We start from the raw sequence: 14,211 nt of genomic DNA, 5'->3' as shown, positions 1-14,211 counted from the left end.
ATTGCTTGGAAGCCTTACAGTTTGTTTTCAAAATCAAGACATAATTTATTATATGTAAATTCATACAAATGTATCTCTCTCCTTTTAGTTCTCTGTAAAAAGCAAGAAAAGGGAAGTTTCATATCATGGGAATTGTCTGCTTTGTCTTGCAGTTGCTTTGCTACCGCAGTGCTCAGCTGTTCAAAGTTAAAATATTATCTTAGACTCTGATCTGGAAAAAACTTCCACATGTGCAGAACTTTGCACTTGTGAGCAGCCCATTGAGCTCACTGCAAGCATAAATACATCGCAGGGTCAGGGCCTTAGCTAAGACATATATTTAATGCCAAGTAAGTATCCTAAAAGAGGACTTCTAAATAAATCCAGTATAAAACACTTCTGAATTTGCTGGAACATTGTTGTATTATAACACGCTTGTTTTTTAAAATTACACTTCAATTTTATGTGTATAATAGGTGGTTTATTAGAAAACTATTTGCCGATAACACAGACAAAAGGCCATTTCAAGGCAATTTGTGTTTACTAGTGGCTTCTTTGCATTTTTATTTGTAAATTGTAATTTGAATGTGCATATTCCCTTGTAACTTGAAGACATTTTCTCATGCTGGCTTGTGGGCCGCTGGCTGTATGTTGTTAATGGTTTGTTGGTGTGTAGGGTAGTCTCCCTTTGAGTGTACAGACCATGTTGAGTTCACTTTCCTCCTGCCTGAAATAAGTGTGAGTTTGTGATGAGTAAGGAGAGCAGGACATGTGCCCATGGTGGGTTCTCGTTGGGTATGTCTCAAACCAGGGTCCTGATCATGCAGTTGTTGATCACACAAAACTCCACTGAAGTCTTCGGGAGAAAACCAGAGATAGCTGTTGTCCCTTTTACAAGTCTCCTAGGAGGGAGGGAGTAGGGAAGTTGACTTTATGGGGAGAGGTCTTTTGTTATAAAAAACCCTGCTTTTACAAGGATGTTCCACTCTCTCTGAACACACTGCAGATACTGACGGACCTAGCCTCCCTTGTTCCTCCCTTGCCCTGATAATGAATTCCCCACCTCTGGGGGAGGTGCGTCTGGCTTAGCATTTGGCCCAAGAGGAACCAAGCAGCACCAGCCAAAACAGAGGAAATCTTGATTGCTGCAGGCAAGGGAATGTAGCCAGACATACTGGCAAGAACCTGCCTGCCTGCTAAACATAAATTGCCCCAAAATAGCAAATGTAAGGGGACTGTCCTTACTAACATTCAGTGGGGGTGTTTTGGTTGGCTAGCTCCCAGTACCAAAAGGGGAAGGGTCAATGGGAAATCCAGACCCTGAGAGCGGCAGTCCCCGGGGCAATGGGGAGAGGCCAGTGCTCCAGGACAGCCTGATTGACGGGGCGGGCAGCTAATGAGGGAGTCAGGAGGCTGGGGGGGCTCGTCCTCCGTGTGAGCTGGAATTGCCTGGGTCAGATAGTGGGGCTGAGCTAAGGAGAAAGCAGGGGCCTGAGCTGAGCTATGGAGCAGGGTCGTGCCAGATCCAGAGGGGCCAGAGACACAGCCCAGGGAGAGCAGATCCTGTGCTGGGCGCAGGGCTGCGGCCACAGAGCCAGAGGGGCCAGAGAAGCAGCCCAGGGGGCTGGAGGCAGAGCAGCAGCATCAGTGCTGAGGCGGAGTGGAGCCGGAGCTGGAGCAGTCTGGAGCCGGGTGTGGTGAGCAACTGGGGCCAGCTAAGGGCCCAGCGCAGAAAGACACTCCCAGCCTTGCAGGGTGTCTTGCAAGGATCCTTGCAGGCCAGACTGGGAAGGGGATCTTAACCCGACGGGGGGCTGATGCTGGGAAGAAGGGTCCCACCGCCCAAAGCCCGGAGGTGTGTGGCCACCACCAGAGCAAATGTCCAACCTGCAGCATCCCTGCAGCACAGCCAGGGCCTGAGAAGAAGGCTTGGGACTTACAAGGAGCAGACTGTGAACTGCCCGGGCATTCCAGAGACGCTGTTTGTGATGTTCCCTGCCACAGAGCGGGGTGATGTGTTTCCTTTCACCTTTCCCATTTTTCCTTATTCTTTTTTAAATTAATTGTTGATTAAATAACTTGCATTTGCTTTAAATTGTATGTAACCATCAGTGGGTCAGGGAAGTGCCCAGTGCAGAGAGAGCACCCTGGAGTGGGGACACCCTAGCCTCTTCCTAGTGACCACAGCAGGGTTGGGGGTCGAGCCGCCCAGGAATCCTGGGCCCAGCCTCGTTGGGGTTACGAGGACACTGCCAGACAGGAGAGTGGAAGGGGAGTCCTCGAGGGCAGGGAGGCCTCTGGGTAAAGGAATTGGGAGTGAGGACTCAGATCCTTTTACTAGCCCACTTCACTGGGGTCGTGCAGAAGCCAGGAAAGTTCCCCACAATAGTGGGACCATTCCCCCACTTACATAAACATTGATTGGGCGCCACATGATGGTAACCCAGAGCAGTTGGGCACTTCCGCTGGTTACCAAACCACTGATTTCCCTCCCCTCCCGCACTCACTGCTCCGTTGACTACCAGAGCCGCTGCTCTATTCTGCTTTGGCTTTGGTGGATCTTTCTGAGCTGCTGTCATCAGCAGCTGCCATGAAGATTATCCAGACTAACAGCTACCGACTTTAAATAAACCACAAACTTGTCGCGGCCCTTGAAAAGCTGGCCACGGCCACAGAGAAGCTGTAGACCAGAGTAACCTCTAGTGTTAGTATTATAGTGCCCCTTCCTGTAGGAGAATAGCTATGCCAGGATGAACACTTTTATGCCAGTGTAACTGAGTCACACTAAGGAGGTACTGCTTTCACTGTACTGGTATAATTAAGCAGTGCAGCTCTTGGGTGTAGTGCTAAATCCTTAATTCCCTTGCAAGTAAGAGGCATTTAGGATCCTTGGGCTCAGATCCTCAAAGGTATTTAGGTTCCCAACTCCTGTTGAAACCAAGGGGAGTTGAGTGTCTAAATATCTCTGAGGAGCTGGGCCCTAGGTACTTAAGAAAATTTCCCCCCTGAGCTTTAATTTTGGCTTGAGCCACGTAATGCGGATTATTTTGCAGCTATACTCGGCCCTGGAACAATACCCTGCTGTGTTTCTACCACAAAAAAACTTGAATTTGTTTATTGGCATTTCCCTTCCAAAGATAATGTTCACTGAGTCATAACATCTTGTCTGGACAATAGCAGACTACATTCTTTTATTAGAGATGATGCAAATGTCACTCACCCTCACAAACATAAGGGAACAATTGAAATCCCTTCTGTCTAAAAATCATTAATTGGCAATGATATCTTCAATTCATCATCTTGTCATCAGGATGCTTTATGAAGGAGGCACCGACAGCAGCAGCCGAGCAATTTGTTTCACTTGGGACATTCAGGCGACAGATATGACATGGCTTAATCTCATTATATAATTCAGTTGTTATTTCAAATAACATGGGCAGTCAAATTGTATTTATCTAATAAACAAAACTTCTTGTATTTTATACCTCTTTCTGCAACTCAGCCAATTTATCATCAGCTGTCATGAGAGAACCTGTGATAAATTGTGACCATGTGGGAAAATGCTTGTGAAAAGCCCTGTGCACAAGGTTCATTATTCACGTGAATAAATTGCTGCACATGTTAATAATAAAAATTAAAAGTAGCACTCCCCATGTAGGTACATTGCTTTCCGCAGTATTGATTGGGCACAGTATCGTATTATTTTTGGCTCGGTTATATTTTCCCTGGTTCAATGGGTTCTTAAAAGCATCTCTGACAATATTCACTTGCCTATCGTATCATGTTTCAGTTTTGGTTGGTGATATTTAGCCACTCTTTGTGCAGGCCTCATCAGGGATTGCATTTCAGTTGGCAAACGCCCAGATCCTAAGCTGGTGTAAATTGATGGTAGCTCCACTGAAATCAATGAAGCTTTGCTGATTTACACCATCTTAGGATCTGGCCCAAATGACACTTTCTAATCTTTTTTTTTTCTTATCTGCTTCCTGCATCTGAATATCTGTATTTTTTACTGTGACTGCAATTTTGGATATATTTACTGCATGCATCTGGGCTCCCTATTGGGGAGTTACATAAGGAGCTGATATTCCTTGAAAAGTGATTATGTAAAAATGGCGTCTTCTGGTTCAGCAGATCTGTTCCCTGCGTGTATTCAGCTTTATTGTCCCTTTTTAGTAACAAGCAATATGGTTTTGCTACTTTTTAGTGCTTTAAACACTGCAGAACCAACACAGCTAAAATGGAGGAAGCTTCTTTCCTGTCTTCCTTGTATGCTGTCAGTAGAATTGTCTACCAAGTTCCAGTTATGCATCCTGCCAGTTAAACCTGTGTTATCCTACTGGCAACAATGGGGTTACACAACTGTAATTGAGGACATGGGCCCAAATCCTCAAAGGTAATCTACCACTGGGGATTGAGTACCTAAATACTTTTGAAAATCTAGGCTTTAATCTGGGCTACAGAACCTTTTTTTCCTGGTACACATGAGGGGGAGAAAACCCAGCTTGACTTTCAGATCCCAGGGTAAATTTGCGAGGCTGCTAGGTAGAAAAGACATATTTTTTTTACCAGTAAACCCTGAGTAACCAGAATGGAAATGATTGGAATGCAGTGAACATAAGCCCTGCAATGCCATTTCTTTACCATCAGTTTTCAGAGTAGAGTCACAAATATTTGAGAATTAAAGAAGTGAAATGAATTAGAAACTGAACTACACCAAGAAATAATAATGAATTCAGAGGAACACAATGACCTCTTTTCCAGTTTCCAGTGTGTACTGCAGCTCTAAGTGGCATGAGACAGTGGTAAAAGTTGGAAGCCAATTTTAGCCAACTTGAAACAGGAATGCACTGTAATTATACAGGATCTTGAAAAATAATGGAAGAAAATTTAAGCCAAATCTTATTTAATGCCAGTCTTTACAAGGGAAGAACTTCTTTGGAAATGAGTTGGGGGACAATGTGTGTGTTTTCTAAAGGAATTGCCAACTGAGGAAATATTTTGTCGTTTAATTTTTTTACAACTAGGAATGTTTAAACAGCTTTATTTTCTTGAAATATGATCTAACCCAATTATTATTTCATTGTTTCTAAATCAACTTTCTGAAGTAATATTTTTTATCCAAATGTTTTCTTTGCTTACTGTTCATTATTTCTGTTGAAATTCATGCTAGTTATTGCCAAGCAAGAAGTGGATTCTTAGTCAGAAACAAAGTCCTCAGCAAAAAAATCCATGTTGACAAATTTCTACTTCGGATTTAATTAAAAGTCATTGACAAAGGTATCCAAGTTCCCATAGTTTAAAAGTTTACCTGCTGAATCAACTCCCATGTGATTTTGTTGCTGGTTTACTCAGAGGCAAAGCAAAGTTACTAATCTTCAACAGACAGTGCTGCAATTGAGGAGCTGCTTGAAATGACTTCTCTGTGCCTTGCTTATTGAGTAGTGGAAAGACATACAGTCAGAGACTGGTTTCAGAGGGGTAGCCATGTTAGTCTGTATCCGCAAAAACAACGAGGAGTCCTTGTGGAACCTTATAGACTAAAATATTTATTTGGGCATAAGCTTTCATGGGCTAGAACCCACTTCATCAGATGCAGCCACAGACAGTGGCCTTTGCAGCTGTGTTGGAAGGGAATTGGTGCAAAGTGGCGTGGCTGCAGCAGTGGTATCAGAGGGTGCGTGCGGTGCCTTTGGAGGGCTGAGGCAGACAGCACGCATGCAGAGGCAAGTGTGTGCAGTGTGCGTGCTTCTCATTAGGGCTGAAGTTGGATTGCTAATGAGTATGACCCTCTACAGCTAGGTTCTCTTTGGGTGGTAGGCCACCCATGTTGAGCTCAGTGAGTGGAAACAGGATATTCTGGGTAAAATCCTTGCCCCAATAAAATCTGTGGGAATTTTGCCCCAGATCAGATTGGCAGAGATCCTGGGGAGTTTTGCCTTCCTCTGCAGCATGGGGCAGGGTCACCTACTGGTTTAAATTAGTGTAAATGGTGGAGTCTCTGTAACTCGAAGTCTTCAAATCATGTTTTGAGGACTTCACTCAGCCAGAGGTTAGGTGTCTATTATAGGAGTGGGTGGGTGAGGTTCTGTGGCCTGCGATGTGCAGGAGGTCAGACTAGATGATCATGATGGTCCCTTCTGACCTTAAAGTCTATGAGACTTCAACGGGGCTAGGATTTTACCTTCCCGCCACCTCCAGTACAGGAGTGGGTATGGAAGGGAAAGCATTTCCTCTCTCCCCTCTCTTGCACTCCCTTATAGGAGCTGCTACAGTCTGGCTTTAAAGTTTAAACTGTGGATCATTGTCAAAGCTAAAAACACTGACGAATGTGGGAGTATTCCCATTTGGGACAACTCACGTGAGAAAGGCAAGCAAGATTTCCCCCTCGAGGTATAATGGATAGCAAGCAAAGTCCAGTGGATTAAAAAAAACCCATGTTTTAATTGTTCTACTGGGAGGTGATTGTATAGCAAGGAAAAACAGTGATGGAAATACACAGTACATGGAAAATACTGAATTCGGAAAGAGTGCCAAGACTACAGGGAGTTCTGTGCTTATCATTCATACTTCTGGTGCATTTTTGTGATTAAAACAAAATTGGCGGGGAGTGCAGCATATTAGGTGTTCATATAATTATGAGCTGAAGAGCCTAGTTAATTTTAATTAGGCACACTACCAGCCAACATCAAAGTAGATGAGCTTTTGGCTGTGTTGTGTCTTTTCTTTTTTTTTAAACATGAAGAAAATGACATGAATGTCGCTTTTCAGCAAAGTGGCGGTTATCGCTGAATTGGGAACGGTTTGTTCTGTAGAGTTGTGTGCATTCTGGGGTTGATATATTCAATAAAAGCCATGGAGTGTTTTTCTGAAATTAAACTCGTATCACAGCAGGATTAATTAAAAATTGCTTCATTCTTTGTTTTATTTTGCACATGAATAGGGCTTAGTTATAGGAAACGTGATTGGAGTACACACACTATACCACAAATGTAGTTAGTAGGGTAATGACTCCTAATGACTTTGAAGATCTCTTTCTCATTCTGTAACAGCACACCCTAGTAGAGGAGATTTGGAACCATTACTTTGTCTCGCTTAACCTTATTGTTCCATGCAATCTGATTACTATGCAACCACCTCCTGGTAGGACAATTAGCCCCCTGCCCCCACCTTGTTGTTATCCATTGGATTTCGATTTGAAAAATACGATTACAGTAGGTGAAGTGAAGGATCAAAATTTGCTTGGCAAGTTTGAATTGCAAATGTCATATTTACTTATTAACCAAAAGACAATTTACAATCCTCAAATTGGGGCAGATTCCAGGTTATGTGTTTGTTTGTTCCCAGATAAACTGCTTATTTTTAGTTGAGTACAGATCTTCAAGAAGACTTGAACGAAGGCCTCCTTGTAGCAAAGCAAAATTCTTTAGCGCGTACTGTGGCATAGGGAGAGGCGATGTGGAAGACAATACGTGTCAGTCATGGTGCCTCCCAGTTCATATGGCTGTGATCTTCCTTGACTTTTCAGCTGCTTTGTCAGTTACAGTATTCAAGAACAATCTGACTCCACAAACTTTACATCAGGTATTAAAATCAGTGGTACTATTGTATGTTGTGTTGATCATAAAGCAGGTTTTCAGTTTTGTGCTTCTTATTATAGTAGCGCTTAGCAGAAGTTAATGACGTGTTGACATTTCAATTATAAAACTTCTTCTTTGCAGGGCTTTATATCTTGGCCATTTTAACGTGCATTGGGCCCACATTGGTGCTGGAATCCTGGCTCTGTTGAAGTCAATCAGAGTTTTGCCATCGACTTCACTGGGGGCAGGATTTTGCCCTGAGTGAGAAATTTTGTGGCTCGCATTTTATTTTGTTTTATTGCAGAAATATTGCTTTTAACAAATTCCACTGTTTTTATAGGATGACCAAGTAATAGAGAAAACAGACTCCAACGAGAGACTGCTGAATTGGAATCAATTTGCAAATTGGATACAATTAACTTAGGCTTGAATAGAGACCGGGAATGGTTGATTCATTATAAAAAATAACCTATTTCCCCTTGTTTATTCCTCCCCCCCCCCCACTGTTCCTCAGACGTTCTTGTTAAACCCTGGATTTGTGCTGGAAATGGCCCACCTTGATTATCATACACATTGTAAGGAGAGTGATCACTTTAGATAAGCTATTACCAACAGGAGAGTGGGTTTTGTGGGGGGAGAGAAAACCTTTTGTAGTGATAAACACCCATTTTTTTCATGGTCTGTGTGTATAAAAACATCTTCTGTATTTTCCACAGTATGCATCCGATGAAGTGAGCTGTAGCTCACGAAAGCTCATGCTCAAATAAATTGGTTAGTCTCTAAGGTGCCACAAGTCCTCCTTTTCTTTTTGCGAATACAGACTAACACGGCTGCTACTCTGAAACATGTAATAGAGACACTCTCAGCACACAATGGAGCAAATTGTCTTCTGGTGTAAATAGGCATAATTCCAGCGACTTCACTAGAGTTTTGTCCTTTTTGATCATCAGAGAAGTTATCCCTACATAAACATGGGGGCAGTGATAGACAATTCAGAGCTAAGGTTTCATTGAGAAACATTTTTACTCACTTTGGCACTGGAAAAATTGAAACACAATTCCCTTATAACCTTGGGCCCAGACCACATTTCTTTGGCTCCCTGTAATTAACGAAAACAGTCGCCACAAATTGTAAACATCATACCTCAGAACATGCTGATCATTTCAAACGTTAAAATTAAACGCAAGAAATGGCATTCCCCTTATTTATTATTATTGTTTTATTTGTATTGCAGTAACACCTCTGAGCGCCAGTCCTGGGCCAGGACTTCATGGTTGTAGGTGCTATGCAAACACAAAACATGTACCTAAAATGGAGCTAAAAAACGAAGTTGACACAACTGCCCAGATCCACAAGCTACTTCCCTTTTCCAATCCCCATCCCCCACCCCGGTCTGCCTCTATAGTCATTTGTTCAGGAAAAAAAGAAATTTGAGGGGTTAGGACGTAAGGAGGCCACATCTAGCAGGAAGAAAGTACAGTAGTCAAGACAAGAAGACAATAGTGGGACAAGGTGGGTGAAGAAATATCTTTCATTGGACCAAATAATTGTGTACATAGAGAAGCAGGCACAATAGAATTACAGGTCATATATCAGAGCAGTTAGCAGGCAGATTTCTAGACCAGGGTGATACAGGAGAACATAAAGGGCTGGTAAAGTCAAAGCAAAGATGAGATGTATGTTGAGTAGGTGCTAACTGTGGGCCTTGGTTGAAAATGATCTTTGAGCAGTTTAGTAGCATGTTGGCATTTTAGATTAGTGACATTTCAATTTAACTTGAGAAACAGTTAATACAGACTGTTAAAAAAACTTGCTAGTTAACATAAATCAAGGCAAATATACTCTGTATACCACATGTGACTGCAATAGGGGGCATTTTCATAATAAGTGCCTAAGAAAGTAAAATGCCTTCAGTGCTGAAACTTGGACTGCAGTTAACCATATCAGAGAGTTTTCTAGCTTTTGAAAGTTTGACTGTTATTTTAATTTTTTTTAAACTGCATAATATGTGCTAACGGGTACAGTCAAGCAAAGTGTGACTGAAACACAAGATCTTTGAAAAACAGGAGCCTACAGCTGGGTTCTTAAATCTTTCCATAGGGCTTGTCTACACTGCCACTTACAGCGCTGAAACTGTCCTTGCCCGGGAGTGTGAAACAACACCCCCCCCCCCCGGAGCGGTACACATTTCAGCGCTGTAAAGTGGCAGGGCAGACAGTGCGCCAACGCTGGGAGCTATTCCCCCCGTGGGGGTGGGTTTTGCACAGCACTGGGGCAGCTCTCTCCCAGCCCTGGAGCCGTTAAAGCGCTTTAACGTCAGCTGTGTAGACATCTCCTTGGGTCTAAACTTGGTCTTCCAGGTGTGCCAAGCACCCAGTAGCTCCCACTGAAGTCAATGGGAGCTGCTGGGAGCTCGGCACTTCTGAAAACCGAACCATTTATATGCCTGAACTCAGGCTCCTATTTTTGAAATTCTTACCCTAGATGTGCATATTCTAAGACTGCGTCTCATTTATACTAAAGCCCGTTTATAACACCCTGGCAGTATAAAGGCATCTGCACGGCCAGAGCAATAGAAAGAGGCCTGAGGGTAACAGAGAGTCTGGTGGTCAGTGTATATATATATCCTAAATCAGAATCGGTTATATCTGCCCACAGGTGGTAAATGACCGATACAGACTGCATGAAATGGGTGTCCATAGGAAGGCAATGATGAGTTTATTGTACTTGTGAATCAAGGTTACTGTTCACTGAGTGAAGGGCATGCCTGCTGTGTGGTCCTAGGGCCCCTTTGCTATAATGCTAATTCCACGAATGACATATTTGATGTATTACATAGGGTTGGAATGGTCTGTCATCCAGTCACAAGCAATAATGGAGATCACATCATCATGTTCCAAAACTGTCTGGAAGGGAAACGTTTTAATTACTGCAGAGGGAGTGGAAAAGCTGGTCCCTAGGACGGAGGTGGGATGTGACAATTTGGCATTTGGTGAAAGTACGCTGCGGGTCGCAGCTTCCCAGCTGTGAGTGCTTTTGCAGATAGCTGATGGCCCAGATCGCATTAGAGGCATGACTATGGACTTCCTGATAACAGGAGCGCTGTGCCAAATCAATGATCTGTGTTAAAGGGATGCCAAGGAGCCTAGAGCATAGGGCAGAGGCCTTTGTTACATTAGTGGAAATCAGAATCAACCCATCACATTAATTACTATGAGAAATCCATCCAGTGAGGTGGGAGGGAATTCAAGGTGATGAACACAACTGAAGGATGGGTGGGACTGTGATTATTAATTGTGAGGTCCTTGAACACTGTTACACTGTATCTCTGCATATGTTTGCTCATCACAGAGCATGCTGTCCACACTGGATAAATAAGAAATCAAGAGTAATACTATCTCAGCGAGAGGGAGCATTGCTGCGCAACCATGATGAGCAGCAAGCATGTGTAAAAGTTACCAAGAAACTCATCAGTTACCATGACAAAAGTGAAAACAGATTAATTTCCAGTGTACCCTGATGTATATTCCAGGTCTCATGGTTGTACATAGGTATATGAAAGTCTGGTGAATGTGTTTTTAATGCAGCACAAGGAGCTCTTTGGACAATAGATATCTTCTTGAATTCTATGAAAATTGTTAAAATTTTGCTTTTCCCCCACAGACCATTCTATTTTATTTTGATCTGAGCATCGGTGCCATTTCTCTGCTGGAGGGGTGCTAGCAGGGGGCACACACAAGGAGAAATACCTGGGAAGGACTTCAGAGCTCAGCAGAGGAGGATGTGTGTGTAGTTACTGTAGAGACAGTCTCCTTTCCTCTCCCTTTTGGCTTATTCAGTTTCCTATGCGCTCCTTAGATAAAAGCTTTCTCTCTCTCTCTCTCTCTCTCTTTTTTTTTTTTTTTTTTTTGGTCTTTTCCTGCCCTGCACAAGGCTGGCCTTTATTATTTATTTATTTTTGTAAGACTTTTTAGAAGAGTTTTTACATTATTTTGTGCCCTCACAGTTCAAGCATGATTTAATATGTCAAAACTAGTTTGCTTAACTGGGCTTGATTGTTTTACACACTTCCACCAAAGCAGGGCGATCGGCTTCCCAGGCATACTCTGCTGCCCAGACAAATGAAGTGTCATGGCTGTTAGGGCTTGCTCTTGTATTGTGACAGCAGTAGCTTCCCTGACAAAGCTGGCAGCAGGGACTTTAAACAGTGGTAATACCAACGGACAGATCTGAGGTCAGTGTAGTGTGGCCCCCCCGCCCACCATCAATCACCACCAGGTGCACAGGCAAGCTTATGCTTGAGAGACTTAATCGATCATTCATGTGAAAAAGGAATTTAGGCCAGGAAGGAGAATTTTGATAGCACCAGAGAAAAAAGAGACTTGCCCATTGGTGGTTGCCCACATATAGCCCCGCAGGAATAACACCGGGAGTTTGTACCTCAGATGCATGCAGCAATAGGCACACCCCAACCCCTGACCCCTCCAAACGTCCCCCTGGAGCATCCGGCCCTTGTTCCACTGGACACTCACAGTATTCACAGATTGGGTGCTTCCAAGGAAGTAATATACCCAGCTTGCCAGGAGCACCTCCGCTTAACACCCAGCACCGAGATATGTTAATAGTGAAAACCAGTATAACAAAGGAGAGAGAGACTCTGGTAATGGCAAGTGAAAATACTGGAAACAAATGGCTGTATATAAATAAATTCTAGATCCTAGACTTATTTAACAAGATACTCTTATGTCTGGTAGAGCAATGCTCACCCAAAGCCCTTGTAGTGCTTTACAGACAGACTGGCTTGGACCCCTTCATTCATGAGGCAAACACGTTGTCTGCTTGGCTCTTCGGTGAATGATCCCAGATGTCTGTTTGGACCCCTAGATAGATCAGATCAATCCATTGTCCTTTTTCATGGACAAGGCACCACCCTGCTGGTTGTTTTTTCCCTATATCCTTCTCTTGTAGATTTTGCACTTTCTTGATTAACGCTTGGCTCAGTGTGCAAATAGCGCATATTGCATTGTGAGGCACACAGTTCATCGTATCCATATGACCAGACAGGGAGATTGGCAATTGTTACCTCAGCAGTGTTCCTTGGAGGCAGGGGGTATGTCATCTCCTGGTGTCCTGCCTTGGTTTCAAGACCTTAAGAACGTAATTTTCAGTATAGACACATAAATCCTTCAATATTAGCCATACACACATTTCACAATTATGGTGATGACCAGTGGACCTCAGGTTCTTGGTAAATCTCACCTGTCCTCTTTGGTGAGCTATTATTCATACATCTGACCCAGGGGATCCCTGTAAAACCTTATGCAGCCCCTGAGCCCTCTGCCAGTTGTCACCAAGAGATCCCTGCATCACACTCTTCTATGTATGCAGGCATTTAGCATGTAGGCCATGTGCAGTTTTTCATTCTGCTCCACAGATGTGGTATGAGAGGTATTTATTCACACTCTGCTCTTAAGCCTGAATACTAAGGGCCAAATCCTGGACCCTGTGCATATCCAGAGTAAGTGGACTAGATGTAGGAGTGCTCTGTAGGGGTTTGAGTCCTTCCCTAGGCTGTGGAGCAGCTGTCTACTCCCCCCTTCCACCCTTGGCATCTGCTTTTCTATTGCACACACACACACACGTTTGTTGGGAGTGATTGGCATAGCTGCAGATCTACTGGCCACATCCCCCAGAATCCACCGCCATAGTGGTAAGGACAGAACACCTGTGTAACATTGCTCTACGACATGGATCTCTTGCACGGCTTCCTACTTCCTGCCCCTCGACTGTGTAGCAGAATCACAAAACTGGCCGGTCTTTCTATTTCTATGAAGGTAGGCACTGGGCAAAGGGCTGAGTTTTTAAAGCAGCCTCCTAAATTTAGATCATGAATATTATCCCATGTGTGTTTCAATGCTCAGAATCCCATATTTTTGGTGCCTAAATGCATTTTTACATGTACAAGTAGGCACTTATGCTTGTAATTAGCCATTATGCATAACTAGACATATATCTGCAGGAGGAAGAAAGTAGAAAGGAGCACAAGTCAAGCGTAAAAGTATAATTAGGCAGGCCGAAAAAGAATTTGCAGAGCAACTAGCAAAAGACACAGAAACTGAAAGCAATATTTTAAGTAGGTCAGAAGCTGCAAGCCTGCCAAACAATCAGTGGGGCCACTGGACGGTCAAGATGTAAAAGCAGCACTCAAGGAAGATGAGGCCATTGCAGAGAACTTAAATAAATCCTTTGCGTCAGTCTTCACTGCAGAGGATGTGAGGAAGATTCCCACACCTGAACCCCATTCTTTTTAGGTGACAAATCTGAGGTGCCAGTAGAGGTTTTGGAACAAAGTCTTAAATTAAACAGTGATAAGTCACCAGGACCAGATGGTATTCACCCAAGAGTTATGAAGGCGCTCAAATATGAAATTGCAGAACTGCTAACTGTGGTGTGTATTCTATCACTTAAATCAGCCTCCATACCAGACGACTGGAGGATAGCTAGGTAAATGCTGATATTTCAAAAAAGGGTCCAGAGGCGATCCTGGCAATTACACGCAGGTAAGCTGAACTTCAGTACCAGGCAAATTGGTTGAAACTATAGTAAAGGACAGAATTATCAGAGACACCGGTGAATACAACACGTTGGGGAA

General features: G+C 43.4%; 1 protein-coding gene across 16 annotated transcripts in view; it reads left to right on the top strand.

Annotated features, from left to right (window-relative positions):
* The window catches only part of EPHA5 (EPH receptor A5), a 319,531-nt gene that overhangs the window by 65,431 nt on the left and 239,889 nt on the right, over positions 1-14,211 (top strand). The window lies entirely within an intron of this gene.

This window comes from Lepidochelys kempii, chromosome 4 (genome assembly GCF_965140265.1).
Source record: "Lepidochelys kempii isolate rLepKem1 chromosome 4, rLepKem1.hap2, whole genome shotgun sequence".
NCBI lineage: Eukaryota > Metazoa > Chordata > Testudines > Cheloniidae > Lepidochelys > Lepidochelys kempii.
This window is presented reverse-complemented; position numbering and strand designations above follow the sequence as displayed.